The 19,431-nt window shown below is 47.7% G+C and overlaps 2 pseudogenes; both read left to right on the plus strand.

The window, feature by feature from the left end:
• Positions 1-2,645: 2,645 nt before the first annotated feature.
• Positions 2,646-6,022, plus strand: LOC107122886 (annotated as a pseudogene).
• A 7,394-nt stretch (positions 6,023-13,416) lies between these two features.
• Positions 13,417-19,431, plus strand: part of LOC107122884 — an 11,645-nt pseudogene continuing 5,630 nt past the window's right edge.

Raw genomic sequence — 19,431 nt, forward strand, 5'->3', positions numbered from 1 at the left:
TGCTCTGCCGTCCTCCTGTTGGAAAGCGAGTTCCCAAACTGGATCCTCGGGCATGGTTGTTATTTGTGGTGTGGCTGTGTGGCACCCTGTGCCCTGCTGCATGGGACTGGCTGGCTGGTTAGAGAGGGAGGGAGAGAGAGGTCATCTCTCCTTTGTCTCTCAGCCAGTCCCTGTCCCCATGAAATGTTCTTCTCCATCCAATTGCCACAAGTTGCAAGTTGGTTAATACCATGTCTGGTCACCACACCTTAAAAAGGATATTATAGCTTTGGGGAAAGTGCAGAAAAGGGCAACTCGAATGATAAAAGGGTTGGAACACTTTCCCTATGAGGAAAGGTTAAGGCGCTTAGGGCTCTTTAGCTTGGAGAAACGACGACTGAGGGGTGACATGATTGAGGTTTATAAGATTATGCATGGGAAAGAGCAGGTTGGGAAAGAGGTACTTTTCTCCCATTCTCACAATACAAGAACTCGTGGGCACTCCATGAAATTGCTGAGTGGTCGGGTTAGAACGGATAAAAGGAAGTCCTTCTTCACCCAAAGAGTGATTAACACATGGAACTCACTGCCACAGGAAGTGGTGGCGGCTCCAAGCATGGACAGCTTCAAGAGGGAAACTGGATAAGCATATGGAGCAGAGGTCCATCAGTGGCTATTAGCCACAAGGTATAGATAGGGGTTCTGGGGCAAGTGATGCTCTGTCTTCTTGGTGCTTGGGGGGGGGGTCAACAGTGGAAGGGCTTCTAGTGTCCTGGCCCCACTGGTGGACCTCCTGATGGCACCTGGTATTTTTGGCCACTTTGTGACACAGAGTGTTGGGCTGGATGGGCCTTTGGCCTGATCCAACATTGGCGTCTCTTATGTTCTTATGTTCTTAAGTCTGTCACGGGACCAGACTCCCAACCAAGGCGTTGAAAGCGTTTTTCCAGACACGAAACCATTGAATTCCTGGCATATTTGTGTGTGAGTGAAGTGGCATCAAGTTGCTTCTGATGTATGGTGACTCTGTGAGTTAATGTCCCCCAAAACGTCCTGTCATTAACAGCCATTCTCAGTTCTTCTAAACTGAGGGCCGAGGCTTCCTTGATGAAATCGATCCGTCTCATCTTTCGTCTCCCTCTTTTTCCTTCTGCCTCCCACTTTCCCTAGCATTAATGTCTTCTTTCTTAACCCACCTTTTCTCGTGAGGTGACCGAAGCACGATATAGCTTCACTTGAGTCATTTTAGCTTCTAGGGAGAGTTCAGGTTTGATTTGGTCTAGGTCCCACTTATTCCTGTTTTTGGCAGTCCACGGTATCTGTTATACTCTCCTCCAAACCCATATTTCAAGGAATCAATGGCAAGACCACGGCCATAAACCCCGGAAAATCTACAACAGCTAATCTAATTTCTTCCTGTCAGCTTTCTTCATTGTCCAGATTTCATCCCTGTACATAGTAGTGGGGAATACTAATGGCATGACTTAACCTAATCTTGGTCGCCAGCAACACATCTTTACTCCTAAGGATCTTTTCTGCCTCCTTTATGGCTGTCCTTCCCAGTTTCCAACTGTTCCGATTTCCTGGGTTCAGTCTCCGTTTTAGTTGATGATGGAGCCAAGGAGGAGCTAAACTGGTTCATAACCTAATTTCAGGCTCTTCTTTTTTTTCCCCCCTGAGTGCTCGTGCCAAGTATGGTAAAAGGACATAGAACAAGGGATTCACTTAGTCCATCCTGTCCTTACTAGAAGGCAGTGAGGAACTGCCTTCTTCCCGCCCCTTTTCCTAGCCATTCGTAGAATCATAGAGCTGGAAGGGACCTCCAGATTCATCTAGTCCAACGCCCTGCACAATGCAGGAATTTCTCAAATGCCTCCCCCCCCCCACCACACCCCCAGTGATGCCTGTTCCATGCCCAAAAGATAGCAAGAAACCTCCATGATCCCTAGCCAAACTGGACTGGAGAAAAATTGCTTCCTGGCCCAAAAGTGGCAATCGGCATTTCCCGGGGCATGTAAGGAAGGACCACAAGATCTAAGCACTGAGGCAACCCTCCCGGCCCTCCCTCTCATGATCTGCCTTCCTTTCACAGCTGGAGTTTACTTTTTGCTGCCCAGTCTAGCTTGAATTAGACTTCCAGGATTCAGCTCATAACCACACCATGAAAGAATCAGCCAGCAGAGTGGCATCGCGTCCACTAGCTGGCCATAAGCGATTGCCTCAGGGGCCAGCTGCGGAGGCATACCAGTCAGCTCTATTGCCCTCCCAGCCTCCACTCTGTCTCCGTTCCTAGCCTGGCTGCCCACCAGGACATCTGAGCACAGGGAAACTCAAAAAGGAAAAAACGCATTCCTCGAGATCTAAAATGTACCACCGTGATGTTAAAGAGAAAGTACTTCATAGTTTCAGATTTCTTGTTCTCATTAGACTGCCTTCTTCTCCATCAACACCTTTCTTCAGACGCTCTGCCATGTGTTCAACCATGAGTGGCTTTCCCTCTCTACATTCTGAACCATACCTGACATAGGGAGGCTTGATGCTTGAAATCTTATACCCAGAAATTCTTGTTAATCTTCAGGTTCTACTGACTCAAAGGTAGGTGTTGGTGGAAAGTATAATTTCATCACACCAGTTATCCCTTTCAATCAGCAGGAGACGTGTGGCCATCAGCGAGTGAAGCAAGAGAACGCTCATTGATGGAGAATGAGGGTACATACGCAGATTGGCAAGAAAAAATGGAATATTTGGATGCACGGAGGAAGGAAGAGGGAAAACACTCACCTAGAAGGAGAAATAATTCCAGTGTGTTAGATGAGAATGACCGTCAACGGCAAAAAACAGAGCAAGGAGAAAACAGGAATGAGACCACTGCATGCACGAAAATTTTCACTGAAACATCAGTTCTTAAAATTCAACAAATGATGTGTAACAGGAAGAAAATATATGACTGCCTGGAGTGTGGAAAAAGTTTTGGAAAAAAAGATAGCCTCATCTCCCATCAAACAATTCACACACAGGAGAAAGCACACAAATGCCTGGAGTGTGGGAAAAGCTTCAGTCGGAGTGCACACCTTCATCGTCATCAGAAAATTCACACTGGGGAGAAACCATACAAATGTCTGGAGTGTGGGAAAAGGTTCAGTCATAGTATACACGTTACTTCCCACCAAAGGATGCACACCGGGGAGAAACCATATAAATGCCTGGAGTGTGGAAAGAGTTTTGGACAAAAAGATGACCTCATCTCCCATCGGAGAATTCACACTGGGGAGAAACCATATAAATGCCTGGAGTGTGGAAAGAGTTTTGGACGAAAAGATCACCTGATCACCCATCAAAGAATTCACACAGGGGAGAAACCATACAAATGCCTGGAGTGTGGGAAGAGTTTTGGACAAAAATCTCACCTCATCTCCCATCAAAGAATTCACACAGGGGAGAAACCTTACAAATGCCTGGTGTGTGGGAAAAGCTTCACAGACAGCTCCACTCTTACTTCCCATCGAAGAATTCACACAGGGGTGAAACCATATAAATGCCTGGAGTGTGGAAAAAGCTTTAGTCATAGTGTACAACTTACTATCCATCAAAGGACACACACACAGAAGAAACCGTGTAAATGCTGGGAATGTGGGAATACCTTCACTGACCGTTCTGACCTGATTTCTCATCAAAGAATTCACACAGGGGAGAAACCATATAAATGCCTGGAGTGTGGAAAGAGTTTTGGACGAAAATATCACCTGATCACCCATCAAAGAATTCACTCAGGGGAGAAACCCTACAAATGCCTGGAGTGTGGGAAGAGTTTTGGACAAAAATCTCACCTCATCTCCCATCAAAGAATTCACACAGGGGAGAAACCATACAAATGCCTGGTGTGTGGGGAAAGCTTCATGGACAGATCCACTCTTACTTCCCATCGAAGAATTCACATGGGGGTGAAACCATATAAATGTCTGGAGTGTGGAAAAACCTTCAGTCAGAGTTCATCCCTTCATCATCATCAGAAAATTCATACAGGGGAGAAACCATACAAATGCCTGGTGTGTGGGGAAAGCTTCATGGACAGATCCACTCTTACTTCCCATCAAAGAATTCACATGGGGGTGAAACCATATAAATGTCTGGAGTGTGGAAAAACCTTCAGTCAGAGTTCATCCCTTCATCATCATCAGAAAATTCATACAGGGGAGAAACCATACAAATGTCTGGAGACTGGAAAAGGCTTCAGACACAGTGAACACCTTCATCGTCATCAGAAAATTCACAAAGGGGAGAAACCATACAAATGCCTGGAGTGTGGAAAAACCTTCAGCCACAGTGGAAACCTTACTTACCACCAAAGGACACACACAGGGGATAAACCATATAAATGCCTGGAGTGTGGGAAAAGTTTCAGTTACAGTTCAAACCTTCATCGTCATCAGAAAATTCACACAGGGGAGAAACCATACAAATGCCTAGAGTGTGGAAATAGTTTTGGACAAAAATCTCACCTCATCTCCCATCAAAGAATTCACACTGCTTCAGTAGGGGTTCAGAACTTACTTCCCACCACAGAATGCATACAGGTGAGAAACCATATACATTCCTTGAGTGTGGGAAAAGCTTCCCCAAGAGTTCTAGTCTGTCTTCCCATTGAAGGATTCACACAGAGAAACCATATAAATGCCTGGAATGTGGGAATATCTTCACTGACCATTCTGATCTGATTTCTCATCAGAGAATTCACACAGGAGAAACCATATACATGCCTGGAGCGTGGGAAGAGTTTTGGACAAAAAGATCACCTCATCTCCCATCGGAGAATTCACACAGGGGAGAAACCATACAAATGCCTACAATGTGGAAAAAGGTTCAGTCACAGTATACACCTTACTTCCCACCAAAGGACGCACATAGGGGAGAAACCATACAATTGCTTGGTGTGTAGGAAAAGCTACATGGATAGTTCCACTCTTACTTCCCATCGAAGAATTCACACGGGAGAAACCATATACATGCCTGGAGCGTGGGAAGAGTTTTGGACAAAAAGATCACCTCATCTCCCATCGGAGAATTCACACAGGGGAGAAACCATACAAATGCCTGGAATGTGGAAAAAGCTTCACACAGGGTTCAGAACTTACTTCCCACTACAGGATACATGCAGGGGAGAAACTGTAGAAATGCCTGGAGTGTGGGAAAAGGTTCAGTCACAGTATATGCCTTACTTCCCACCAAAGGACGCGCACAGGGGAGAAACCATATAAATGCATGGAGTGTGGAAAAGGCTTTAGTCAGAGTACACATCTTATTTCCCATCGAGGAATTCACTCGGGAGAAACCATATAAATGTTTGGAGTGTGGAAAAAGCTTTAGTCATAGTGTACAATGTACTATTCACCAAAGGACACACGCAGGGAAGAAATCATATAAATGCCTGGAATGTGGGAATAGCTTCACTGATCATTCCGGTCTGATTTCCCTTCAAAAAATTCACACGGGAGAAACCACATGAATGCCTGCAGTGTGGAAAAAGCTTCCGTCACAGTGCATACCTTGCTTACCACCAAGGGATGCACACGGGAGAAGCCACACCAATGCCTGAAGTGTGGAAAAAGCTTCGGCTGGAGTGCATACTTTATTTCTCATTGAAGAATTCACACAGGAGAAACCATACAAATACCAGGCGTGTGGGAAAGGCTTCAATCGGATTTATATTCTAACGTTACACACAGGACAGGAGAAACCATATAAATGCCTAGAGTATGGGGAAAGCTTCAGTCCTAGTCCCAAACTTACTTCCAATCAAAGAATTCACACGGGAGAACCCATAGGAATGACTGCAGTGTGGGAAAAGGTTCAGTCACAGTGCACACCTTCCTTTCCATGAAAGGGCACACACAAGGGCGAAAAAATAAAAATGCCTGGTATGTGGAAAAAGCTTCTGTTGGAATAATCAAGCTAGTTTACCACAAAAAGGTTCACCCTGTGGAGAAACCATTGAAATGCTTGCAGTGTGGTAAAAGTCGCTGTTCACACCTTAGTGTCCATCAGAAAATTCATACAGAGATAGATACATAGATATATGTATGTTACATGTTATATAATATCTGTATATTGTTAAATATATTCCATATGTAATACACCATTTATATCTCTGAACAGTCTGATGTCTGTGAATGCCTAATTTTTTTCTTTATATATGTATTTCCCTTTGTCCCTTCTTTTTTCTGTATCCTTATTTTTGTATTTCCTTTTTTTTTTTTTAAGTATATATTTTAAAAATTCAGAGGAGATACTGTATGAATGCCGGGAATGTGGTAAACGTTTAATTTGGAGTGCATATTTCCATGGCAATCAAAAAAACACAAAAAACCACACACATACACACACAGAGAAACCCTATAAATGCCTGCAGTGTGGAAAAAGCTTCTGTCAGAGGGCACACCTTACTTCCCGCCAAAGGATGCACACCGGGGAGCGGAAATATGTCATGTAGTCATGATTGTAATTATGAATATTTATGCATTGTGCAGTTTCAGAACAGTGGTGAAATATAGTGTAAGTACGAACATGAAACAATGAGCCTGTCTTTTTGGAAGCTGCTCAAGAAAGCCATGGGGAGCTGAGGGGAGCTGCCCCATTTACCACATGCCTACGAGTAGAGCGCACATGCCGAACAGATGGCTGTCTGAACTGGGGCATATGGGGGGGGAGAGCGTACAACGTGCCAATGTAGAACCCAGCTTCTTGCAGAGAAACCCTAGCCAGGATTGGTCCCCTCTGATTGTCAGCTGACTGTGTGTTGGTCTAGAGGAGCTAGTGGGGGAGGCTGATTTTGTACCCCAAGAAACACGGAGGAGGGGTCTTAATGGTGGAATGGCTCCCAGGCAGATCCCTCTGAGGGCCGAGGGATAGGAGCAGAACCATCCCAGGCCCAGAAGGTTGGCCAAGCCAGCCCAGGGCTGAGGGGGACGTGCTGCAGATTCCAGGTGAACAGCTGTCCTTTGTGGGAGACAGGAGCACTTCTCCCTTCAAGAACGGATGAGTGACAGCCGCCACTCTTTGCAGGAGTCAAGGTGGATCGAGAGTGCAATCAAGAGGTTGGTTTCTCTTTTTAATGTAAATTTGCCACAATTTTTTTCCATTCGATCTTTCTTCCCATGTTTAATGGCTCCTTTATCACTTTGGAAGCTCATACCTTGAATAAACCTTTGTTGGTCTTAAAGGTGCCCCATGACTCTAAGTTTGCTCTACTACTTCAGACCAGCACAGCTGACCACCTGGTTCAGTTTTATATCATCCTATCATCAGCCATTCATCTGTCATCGGGTCACGTGCTGGCATAGGTCTGGTCTCTGTGCTGGTTGCTTCTCACTGCCTTCAGAGAGCACTGCAACCCCCCAGAATACTGCCCCCGTGAAGGACTGGCTACATCCAATTAAAGCTTTCATAAATTCCAGGGGAAGAAATGTTAGAGATTTCCCATCCCTTAAGCAATCAGACAGTGTGATCCCTGTTGACTCTTCTCCGACCACGGTCCCAGTGACATGCTGTTCTCTATTTGTCACAAGCTACAGATCGGTCAACACCATCTAGTCTTTCACTGGGCCAGGCTCCCAACCAAGACACTGAGAAATGCATTCGGACACCAAGACTCTATTCCTTGTTTCTCCTGGTTATACCACTGGGGCTGCCTATCGGCCCACACAATAGACACTGTAGAGGGCATTTATACCTTAAAGTCACAGGCGCTGCTTCTTTAGGGAAGCAGCCTTTTCCTAGGGGACTCATAAAAAGGGCAATCCAAAATTATGTGATCAATGGTCTAAAGAATTAAGGCCACAAGGACTTAAACGTTCACCCCTCGGGATCTGGAGATACCTATGAGAAAGCATCCTGGGACAGAATGCATTTACCCTAGCCCAGGGGTGGGCAAACTGCGGCTTGGGAGCCACATGCGGCTCTTTCACACATATTGTGCGGCTCCCGGCAGGGCAGCTGGGGAAGCGAAGGGGAGGCACGCCTCCCTGATTGGTCTTCCCTTCCCCAGCCAGTGTCCCCCTCCCTGGGTGGGGGGGGGCAGAGAAAGAAAGCAACTTTAAATGTGTTCTCAAAGCCCCCTCCTCCCAGCTGGCTTGGAGAAAGCATTTGTCTCTTTTAAATCCCTTCTCTAAGCCAAGCCAGCCGGCATGGAGGGGGGGAGGACAGATTTAAAGTTAAAGTTCCTTTCTTTCCACCTTCCCTTCCTCTCCCATCTATTTGCTTTCTTTCTCTCCATCTTTCTTTGTCTCTCTCCCTTCCTTCCTCTTTCTCTCCCTTCCTTCTTTCCTTTCCCCTCCCTCCATTTGTTTCTCTCTCTTTCTTGGTCTTTGTTTCTCTCTTATCTTCCCAACTCTTTCTTTCTTTCTTTCTTTCTTTCTTTCTTTCTTTCTTTCTTTCTTTCTTTCTTTCTTTCTTTCTTCCCACCCCTCTCTCTCTTAGACAAATATCATTAGCAAACAAATATCACTGGACAAATAAATTTCATTATCAATATCTATTTGTACCCCTTTTTGTTTTTATTTCTGGCAGTCTCATTTCATGTTAATAAAAAGCAAACCTGCATATTTCCCAATAAAAATGTGTGTACTATTTGTTCATGTTCTTGCGGCTCTCAAACATCTGATGTTTATTCTATGTGACTCTGGTCACTGCCACCCAGTTCCCACCACATCTTCCTTGTTGTGTGGGGCAGGCTGTGGGGAGGAGGGGACAGTATGGCTTCAGGCAGGGGCCCGGAATGGATTTGGTGAGATGGTTGTGGAGACGTTTCAAGGAGGGGAGGGGGGCCTTTCCCTCCATATGGAATGGCCAGCTGAGGTGAGAGTCAAAAACTTGGCCCTTCCTTTACCAAATCCGGGATCTTGAGTTGTCCCCTGAATCCAATTGGGTTTAATGAAGGGACTGGCACAGAAAATCTGTCCCTGGGGGGGAAAGCAGTTCGCATCCTTTTCCCTCCCTCCCTCCCAGACTACACTGAAAAGAGAAACTTGATGCCTTCTCCTCTGTGGGCTGAAGGGCAAAGAGCCACCATGAAGCCAAGATCAGGCATGGCAGACGTCACTGGGGGGGGGGGGCCCCCGGGGCAAGGCTCAGAGGATCGGGCTCCGTGCCCTCGGCTTTGGTGCCACCAGATGTCGAGTTGTGCGACTAGAGAAGCAGGAGAGGGGCCACCCACTTTCTAGGATGGCACCCTCCAAAGCATCCGTTTTCCCCAGGGGGACTGATCTCTGTAGTGTGGAGATGAGCTGTCATTCCAGGGGATCCCCAGGTCCCACCTGGAGGCTGGCATCCCTAAAACCAGAACCTCTTTACAGAGAGCCAATCCCCGCTATCAAAAAGGGTGTTTAGAAAACGTCCCTTTAAAACAGGCCTGACCCTTTGCGGAGGGGTATCGTTTCATTTCTTTGCCCTTTTCTCAGAAGCTCTGCTTGCATTTTCCCTCCTGGCTCCCTCAAGGAGCTGAAATGCCTTCTAAGCAGGGATTGTTTGGGGTGTTTTTGGGTTTTTTGTGGCATCATTCACCAGTGTGGTGTACCGGCTCTTTTTTTTGGGGGGGGGGGTCCCAATTCCTGAGGGGGGAAATCGGAGGAGGAGCTGAGAGAGCTCTGGGCGAACGGCTTTTGGAGAGAACAGCTCTGAGAGCGCTGTGACTGACCCAAAGTCCCCCGGCTGGCTGCATGTGCAAAAGTGGGGAATCACACCCGGCTCTCCAGATTACAGTTCGCCGCTCTTAACCACTACACCGCATTGACTAAGATCCACTTTATACTCGACTACCCCCCACGCTGCAGTCCTAGAGAGGCACATGGGGGGGGGGGGTTAGAGCCATTTCCCCTTCCGCCCCTTGCGGGGAAGCGCCTGTGAATCTCGTGGGCTTATGCTGGAGCGGCTGGGAGACAATCCGGTGAGCTGGAAGAGGCTTTGGAGGGGGGGAAATATGGGTTGGGGGCTGCGATGCAAGACCCAAGGCAGAGAGCAAGGAGGGGCGGGGGGGTGTAGCAGGGCGTGAAGGAGAGCCACCCCCCACCCCCCAGTTTCTTCCTTTTGGTTTCCCCTCCTGCCCCTTCTGTGCAGAGCCACGTGGACGTGGTTCCTGCAGCGGACTTGAGCGCAGGATCCGAATCGGGCGCCTTTGGAGATTAGAGGGATTGCAAGCGGCTTCCGGAGATACGTTTGGGAAGGAGATTTAGGGCGGAGGAGACGGAGGGCACAGATCAAGGAGGAGGGAAGGTGGGGTGGGGGGCCTGAGGGCAGATAGTGTGTGTGTGGGGGGGGTAAAGGGGGGGAAGGGCTGAAGGAAGGGGAGTCTGGGTAGCTGGGAAGGAGGGTGTTAAGGGGGGCGAGAACTTGACCCCCGGACGCCCCCCAGAAAACAGAATCTGAGGTGTTCGAAGGGGGATTTTTTTTTGGAGGAAATCTTCCTCCTCAGCCAGGATCAAGGCTGTGCCCCTTCGGTCTTGGGGAGATAGAGGCAGGAGGGTCAGCTCTCCTCCCCGCAGGTGATGTGCTCCGGGTTCGATGCTTTGGGGGATGCATTTTCCCCGCTCCCACACAGCACCACCTTGCAGCATTTGAGCCACTGCCGGAGTTCCCCCCCCCCCCCCCGCCCCCGCTTTCCTCCTTTCTTGCCCAAAGCCGCTTTGGGGTGAAGTTGGATTTTGGAAGCAAGGTGGGATGGCTGCCCCAGTGGCAGCTGTTCTTCCCCCCAGTGGCAGCTGTTCTTCCTTCCCCAGGTATGGGGTGTGGTGTGGGTGTCAGTGTTATTTTTTAAATTTGACCGTTGACCAGTGTATCGATGTACCCACGTGCCTGAATTGTGCCCTGAATCCGGAAAATGCAAACGGGGCAAAAAGGGTTTTGCCACCCTCCTTCTTTCTCTCCCTCCCAGGCAGGAGCGGAAGGACACCCCGGATGCCTCCTCCACGATCTCCTCTGGGCGCTGAAGCCGGGGAGAGAGTCGCCATGCAGCCAGCTCAGGTATGGGGGGGGGGTCATTGGGAAGACGTGCGGCAGACATGAGGGATGCTTCCTTCTCTGTTGTAAATGCTCAGAGGACCGGGCTCCTCACCACTGAATCGGGTGTTCCCCACTGGGAAGGCAGAAAAACGGGCACCCCCAGTCTAGGGTGGTTTTTGTCAAGAAGCAGGACAATTAGAACATTACTTTTGATCTGGCCCAACTCCAAATGTCTCCGTAACCATACTGAATTTTCTACGGATAACTATTTGGTCCCTTATCATCTGGAGATGGCCCTCTGTGACTGAGGATCATCCCTCTAGTTCCAAGATGTTCCCAGGGAGGCTGGGGGGGGGGAGATGTCCCCTACGGGGCTCTTGGGGATGTGCGGCTTTGTGCATCTCTTCCCCTAGGAATTAACTCTCTCCGTTTTTGGCTCCTCCCCCCGGATCAGCTTTCCATTGGTGTAAAGAAATTGCTTCTCCTCTCCTCCTTGCAGGCTGCTGGGGTGTCCTTTGAGGAGGTGGCCGTGTATTTCACCCCGGGGGAGTGGGCCCTGCTGCGCCCGGCCCAGAGAGCTCTCTACAAGGAAGTCATGGTGGAGAACTTTGGGAACGTGGCCTCCCTGGGTGAGGATCCTTCTCTCATTCTCGCAGTGAGGAGGGACTGTAAGGAGGAAGGATGTGGTCAGGCTGGTGGACCTCCACAGTACAGGGATGATTCCCTCTGGATAAAAGATTTGCTTTGGAGGGTGGACTCTATGGCACTGTTCCCCACTGTGGCCTCTGTTATCTCCAGATTTCCAGGAGGTTCCCAGTCTGAATCTGGCGACTCCACCCTTCCATCCCCCACCCGTGGCCGGAGAGAACCCGGCAACTCTAAAGGCGACAGGCACACTCTTCAGTTAACATAAGAACATAAGAGACGCCAATGTTGGATCAGGCCAAAGGCCCATCCAGTCCAACACTCTGCGTCACACAGTGGCCAAAAATACCAGGTGCCACCAGGAGGTCCACCAGTGGGGCCAGGACATTAGAAGCCCTCCCACTGTTGACCCCCCCCAAGCACCAAGATGACAGAGCATCACTTGCCCCAGAGCCCCTATCTAGACCTTGTGGCTCATAGCCACTGATGGACCTCTGCTCCATCCAGTTGGCAGCTGTGGTCTATTTTCTCCCTCCTACTTCATCCTTCCGTCTTTCTCTCACTATGGCCCACAGTCCACATAGCATTTCTCCCTGTTGCTCTGATGCTGTTCCTGGTATCTGCTGCGTAGCCTCCTGGGCTCCTGCCTGCCCCCCTTTTGGCCATCTCCCTCGCATAACTCTCCCCCTCCTTTGGTCTGCAGGCTGCTTCTTTGCAGAGTTTCCCCTCCCTCATCTAGCCTTTCTTCTCTCGTGGTCTTCAGGGACTGCACACAGCCCCACTAGCCGTGCGTCAGCCGTAACTGGGGGTTTTAGTCCTCAACTATCTTAGTCATTCGGAGCTGCAGTGGCTCAAGTGGTCAGTAGTTCAGCAGTTCGAGACCCGAGTGTGCCGCATGATGGAGTGAGCTCCCGTCTCTAGTTCCAGTTCCTGCCAACCTAGCAGTTCAAAAGCAAGAAATTGCAAGTAGATAAATAGGTACCACTTCGGTGGGAAGGCAACAGCATTCCGTGCGCCTTGGTGTTTAGTCATGCTGGGCCACATGACCACGGAAACGTCTTCGGACAGCGCTAGCTCTTTGGCTTTGAAACGGAGATAAGCACCGCAACCCTAGAGTCGGATTCGACTGGCTTTCGAGCAAGGGAACCTTTACCTTTACCTATCTTAGTCATTAAGGGTTTTGAGTGCCAGCTGCCTTTCAAATTCTCCTTTTGGCCTTGCCTTTAGGCTTTCCGTTTATTTTTATTTTATTCATTTTGTATTTATTATTAAATGATTAACCCGCCCTCCCCAAAACGGGCTCAGGGCGGCTGACAAATGAGGCACGTACGCCAAGATGAAACCATACAAGTGCCTGGAGTGTGGGAAGAGTTTCAAGGATAGCTCCACTCTTACTTCCCATCGAGGAATTCACACTGGGGAGAAATCATACGAATGATAGCAATGTGGTATGCGCCTTACTTCTCACCAAAGGACACCCACAGGGGAGAACAAGGGAACCTTTACCTTTACCTATCTTAGTCATTAAGGGTTTTGAGTGCCAGCTGCCTTTCAAATTCTCCTTTTGGCCTTGCCTTTAGGCTTTCCGTTTATTTTTATTTTATTCATTTTGTATTTATTATTAAATGATTAACCCGCCCTCCCCAAAACGGGCTCAGGGCGGCTGACAAATGAGGCACGTACGCCAAGATGAAACCATACAAGTGCCTGGAGTGTGGGAAGAGTTTCAAGGATAGCTCCACTCTTACTTCCCATCGAGGAATTCACACTGGGGAGAAATCATACGAATGATAGCAATGTGGTATGCGCCTTACTTCTCACCAAAGGACACCCACAGGGGAGAAATCATATAAATGCATGGAGTGTGAGAAGAGTTTTGGATGAAAAGAATCCCTCATCCCCCACCGGAGAATTCACATAGGAGAGAAACCATGCAGATGCCAGGTGTGTGGGGAAAGCTTCATGCATTATTCAACTCTTACTTCCCATCAAAGAATTCACACCAGGGAGAAACCATATAAATGCCTGGGGTGTGGGAAAAGCTTCAATCGGAGTTCACACCTTCATCGTCATCAGAAAATTCACACGGGAGAAAGCATACAAATGCCTGGAGTGTAGAAAGAGTTTTAGACGAAAAGATAATCTCATCTCCCATCAAAGAATTCACACAGGGGAGAAGCCATATAAATGCCTGGAATATGGAAAAAGCTTCAGTGAGGGTTCAGAACTTACTTCCCACCATAGGATGCATACAGGGGAGAAACCATATAAATGCCTGGAATATGGAAAAAGCTTCAGTGAGGGTTCAGAACTTACTTCCCACCATAGGATGCATACAGGGGAGAAACCATATAAATGCCTGGTATGTGAAAAAAGCTTCAATCGCAGTTCACACTTTCATCGTCATCAGAAAATTCACAAAGAGGAGAAACCCTATAGCTGCCTGGAGTGTGGGAAGAGTTTTGGACGAAAAGATAATCTCATCTCCCATCAAAGAATTCACACAGGGGAGAAACCATACAAATGCCTGGAGTGTGGGGAAAGCTTCATACAGCGTTCACAACTTACTTCCCACCAAAGGATTCACACAGGGGAGAAACCATTTAAATGTCTGGAGTGTGGGGAAAGCTTCAGATACCGTTCACAACTTACTTCCCACCACAGGATGCATACAGGGGAGAAACCAAATAAATGCCTTGAGTGTGGGGAAAGCTTCACCAACAGATCCAGTCTGTCTTCCCATCAAAGAATTCACACGGGGGAGAAACCATATAAATGCCTGGAGTGTCTGAAAAGCTTCACCAACAGATCCAGTCTGTCTTCCCATCAAAGAATTCACACGGGGGAGAAACCATATAAATGCCTGGAGTGTCGGAAAGCTTCAGTCACCGTTCATACCTTCATCGTCATCAGAAAATTCACACAGGGGAGAAACCCTACAAATACCTGGAGTGTGGGAAGAGTTTTGAACAAAAAATTAATCTCATCTCCCGTCAGAGAATTCACACAGGGAAGAAATCATACAAATGCTTGCAATGTTGAAAAAGGTTCAGTCACGGTATGCGCCTTACTTCCCACCAAAGGACGCACATGGGAGAAACCATATAAATGCCTGGAGTGTGGGAAACTCCCATCGGAGAATTCATGAAGGGGAGAAGCCATACAAATGCAAGGTGCAAAAGCTTCAGGCATCGTTCAAAACTTACTTCCCACCATAGGACTCACACGGGAGAAACCATATAAATGCCTGGAGTGTGGGAAAAGCTTCAGAGAGGGTTCAGAACTTCCCACTAAAGGATTCACACAGCGAAGAAACCGTATTAATGCCTGCTGTGTGGAAAAGGCTTTAATCAGAGTATACACCATATTTCCCATTGAAAAATTCACTTGAGAGAGACCATATAAATGCCTTGATTATTGGAAAAGTTTAATCAACAGTTCTTGTCTGCCTTCTCAATGAAGAATTCACACAGGGGAGAAACCATATAAATGCCGCAGGAAAGAAAAAGTTTTAGTCATAGTGCGCAACGTACTATCCACCCAAGGACACACACAGGGGACAAACCATATAAATGCCTGGAATGTGAGAATAGCTTGACTGACCATCCCGGTCTGATTTCACTTCCAAAAATTCACACAGGCAAGAAGCCATATGAATGCCTGCAGTGTGGGAAAAGGTTCATTCACAGTGCATACCTTACTTACCACCAAGGGCAGAAACCATATAAATGCCTGGCGTGTGGGAAAAGTTTTTTTGGGGGGGAAATCCTCATCTCCCATCAAAGAATTCACAGGGGGAGGAACCATAGACATGCCTGAAGTGTAGAAAAAGCTTCAGCTGGAGTGCATACTTTATATCTCATTGAAAAATTCACACCTTGAATTGGAGTTACGTTCTAAGTTTACATCAAAATATTCACATAGGAGAAACCATATAAATGCCTAGAGTATGGGAAAAGCTTCAGTCAGAGTTCCAGTCTTCCAATCAAAGAATTCACAGAGGGGAGAAACCATATGAATGCCTGCAGTGTGGGAAAAGGTTCAGTCACAGTGCACACCTTCCTTCCCACGAAAAGGGCAGACACAGGAGAGAAGAAGTAAAAATGCCTGGAGTGTGGAAAAAGCTTCCGTTGGAATAATCACGGTTGCTTACCACAACAAGATTCACCCTGTGGAGAAACCATTGAAATGCCTGGAGCGTAGTAAAAGCTTCATTCGCAGTTCACACCTTAGTGTCCATCAGAAAATTCACACCGAGATAGATATATAAATATATAAACAGCTTTACAACTGTTGACCTTAAAACCTTAACTTGTTACTTAGTGTCACTTTACGTATCTTGAATGTCATCATGTTACATGTTTATTTGCTGTTCATTCTCTGGCTATACGTTTGAACCTTCTCTGCCATTCTAATGCGTTTGATAAAGTGTGCGTGAACATGAAAGCTCATACCTTGAATAAACCTTTGTTGGTCTTAAAGGAGCCACTGGACTCTAAATTTGTTCTGCTTCTTCAGACCAACACGGATGACCACCTGGATCTCTGTTCAGCTTTCTATCATTCCATCGTCAGCCATTCATCTCTCATCAGGTCATCTGCTGGCATAGGTCTGGTCTCTGTGCTGGTTGCTTCTCTCACTGCCTTCTGAAAGCACAACTATCCCCCAGAATACTGCCCCCTTGAAGGATTGGCTGCACCCAATTCAAATAAATTAATTACACAGAAGTAAATTGATCTTGAATAATGGTGATTTTCATGAAGAATTCTTTATATTTTCAACAGGTGAATAGGTAGACAAGACGAACTTCTCGAGTGAAAGCTCGTTTCGAGTAGTCTTTCTCAAATGAGTACCAATATTCCGATGGACAGACAGTCTATGTTTTTGTGTAGCTATATAGCTGGGTGAAGGAGATCGTTTGATTCAAAGACTTTTATTGTCGGATTTGACACACATGGATGTAATATTGGTACTCATTCGAGAAAGACTACTCGAAACAATCTTTCACTCGAGAAGTTCGTCTTGTCTACCTGTTCACCTGTTGAAAACATAAAGAATTCTTCATGAAAATCATCATTATTCAAGATCAATTTACTTCTGTGTCATCGGGTCACGTGCTGGCATAGGTCTGGTCTCTGTGCTGGTTGCTTCTCACTGCCTTCAGAGAGCACTGCGACCCCCAGAATACTGCCCCCGTGAAGGACTGGCTACATCCAATTAAAGCTTTCATAAATTCCAGGGGAAGAAATGTTAGAGATTTCCCATCCCTTAAGCAATCGGACAGTGTGATCCCTGTTGACTCTGCTCCGACCACGGTCCCAGTGACTTGCTGTTCTCTATTTGTCGCAAGCTACAGGTCGGTCAACACCATCTAGTCTTTCGCTGGGCCAGGCTCCCAACCAAGACACTGAGAAATGTGTCCAGACACCAAGCCTCTGTATTCTTAGCTTCTCCTGGCTCTACTGTTGGGGTTGCCTGTCAGCCCACACAATAGCCACTGTAGAGGGCATTCATGCCTTAAAGTCACAGGCACTGCTGCTTTTATTTTGTAGGCTTTTAAAGCCCCCATTGTATCTTTCATTTCAATCAATTTATTACTTTTTAGGTTTTAGGATTTTCTTAAAACCTAGGACTTTTTCTGGTTTATAGAAAGATGTGCCTTGCCCGTTAATGGCTCCAATCTCCAGATTTAAGTGTCTACAGATTTGGCTGTGTTGACAAGTAGATATATTGACAAGAGGAAGCCTGCAATGCCTTGTGAGGGGGGATGCATCTCATTTCCCCTTCCCCCACTACTGAGAGACAGTTTAGTGTAGTGGTTAAGTGCGAGGACTCTAATCTGGGAGAGCCAGGTTTGATTCCCCACTCCTCCACTTGCACCTGCTGGATGACCTTGGGCAAGCCATAGTTCGGTCAGAGCTGTCCTTTAGGGAAGCAGCCTTTTCCTAGGGCACTCTATAAAGCATCCTGGAAGGGAATGCATTTACCCTAGCCAATAAGAAGGCTCTAACGTTGTGTAGGACCATCAAGAGTGTGGCGGTATTGGGCCATCCTGCCCAAAGGGTTAGTTAAGTCCCAGTCTGACAGGAGAAGAAATATAGGGTTGGGCTGGTTGGAGTTTTGTTGTTCAGGATCAATAAGACGTTGCTTAATTGTTTTAAAGTTATAGGATTCACCAGATAAAGCTCGATCGTCCAGTGCAATCCCAATTTGAATGAGTTTAAATTTAATTGAGGCATCAGAAAGGGATCTTTCCTTCCAAGCCCCTATAGATAATAAACCTCAGTTCCTTCTGGAGGGTCAACAGGAAATAGAGACAGTCCCTGTCCAGCATGTGTGTAAACCTGAGACTCAGACCTTTTCCACATACCCAGGAGGAGGAAGAGCTGGCAGAGGCCGAAGGTGTTGCCCTGGACGGCATGAATGTCAGCACTTTTCTCCTGCTTTTCCCGTGTGTGGATTCCAGGCAGCCGCACTTGGGACAGAGGGTGGAGGGACACGTTTTCCTTCTGTTAGAATCTTCCTGCTGCAGAAAAGAACCTTGGCCAGCTCAGACAGGGAGGTCAGGAAAAACAAATTCCTTGGTGGTCTAGTTTTCTCTGTGCGGGGAGGTTGTCCTTCCTAGCTGCCATCTGCAGCCCTGAGTAGGCAATCCGGCCCATCAGCTCCGGGCTCTCCCACCAGGTTCTCACCATCCTCCTTGTTGTGTGGGGCAGGCTGTGGGGAGGAGGGGACAGTATGGCTTCAGGCAGGGGCCAGGAATGGATTTGGTGAGACTGATGTAGGAGACTTTTCGGGGGGGGGGGATTTCTGCTCCATGTGGAATGGCTGTCTGAGGTGAGAGTCAAACACTTGGGCCTCCCTTTGTCGAATCCGGGATCTTGTGCCCCGAATCCAATCTGGACAGAGGGTCAGTGAAGGGACTGGCACAGGAAATGTGTCTGTAGAAAAAAGGGTTTCACATCCCTTTCTCTCTCGCCATCCCAGACTACACTGAAAGGAAAACCTGGGTGCCTTCTCCTCTGTGCGGTGAAGGGCAAAGAGCCACCACGAAGCCAAGATCAGGCACAGGGGACATCACTGGGGGGATGGACTATGGGGGGCAGGAAGGCCGATTTCTCCGGGGCAAGGCTCAGAGGATCGGGCTCCGTGCCCTTGGCTTTGGTGCCACCAGATCTTGAGTGTGCCCACGGGATAAGCAGGGGAGGGGTCACCCTCTTTCTAGGATGGCACCCTCCAAAGCATACATTTTCCCCAGGGGGACTGATCTCTGTAGTGTGGAGATTAGCAATGTTCCCTCTAAAGCTGTGGAGTCTCGTGAGCAAAAATTCCACTTTGTGAGCTGCTGGCATTAAAGTTGTGAGCGAGGCATTTGGCTACTGCATAAATCAGTTTCCTCTGGAGCCATCCTTCCGGAGCGAGGACAAAAATGTGTGAGCCGGAGGCTAAAAAACTGTGAGCTAGCTCACACAAACTCAGCTTAGAGGGAACACTGGAGATGAGTTTTCATTCCACGGGAACCCGGATCCCTCCTGGAGGCTGGCATCCCTAAAATCAGAATCTGTTTGCAGAGAGGCAATCCCCTCTATCAAAAAGGGGTTTCTTTTAAAAATATTCCTCCCTTTACAACAGGCCTGACCCTTTGCAGAGGGGTATCATAATTTATTTTATTTATTTGCCCTTTTCTCAGAAGCTCTGCTTGCATGTCCCCTCCTGGCTCCCTCGAGGAGCTGAAATGCCTTCGAAGCAGAAGTTGGGGGCTTTTATGTGGCATTATTCACCAGTGTGGTGTACTAGCTCCTGGGGGGGGGGGGGGGC

This window comes from Gekko japonicus, unplaced genomic scaffold, assembly GCF_001447785.1.
Source record: "Gekko japonicus isolate JY-2015 unplaced genomic scaffold, Gekko_japonicus_V1.1 scaffold5176, whole genome shotgun sequence".
In the NCBI taxonomy this organism is placed as follows: Eukaryota; Metazoa; Chordata; class Lepidosauria; order Squamata; family Gekkonidae; genus Gekko; species Gekko japonicus.